This window comes from Symphalangus syndactylus, chromosome 18, assembly GCF_028878055.3.
Source record: "Symphalangus syndactylus isolate Jambi chromosome 18, NHGRI_mSymSyn1-v2.1_pri, whole genome shotgun sequence".
Lineage (NCBI taxonomy): Eukaryota > Metazoa > Chordata > Mammalia > Primates > Hylobatidae > Symphalangus > Symphalangus syndactylus.
Genome location: NC_072440.2, coordinates 30,536,267 through 30,536,500, shown reverse-complemented (window position 1 = coordinate 30,536,500; position 234 = coordinate 30,536,267).

The window sequence follows — 234 nt, the reverse complement described above, 5'->3', positions numbered from 1 at the left end:
TTCTGTCTTATTTTTTTTTTAATTTGTGCCCTTTACAAACAGTAGTACTCTTAGTAATTATAAAATAGAACTTGTCACTTTTTATAGCATCGCAGTCCATTTTTGAAAAACTCTAATTTGAACACTTTATTAATTTGGAGCTATTGAACATTTTTACAGCTAATGTAGTATTTTCAACTTTTTTTTTTGTTTTTCCCCTTGAAATAGAGGCTCGCTCTGTCACCCAGGCTGGAA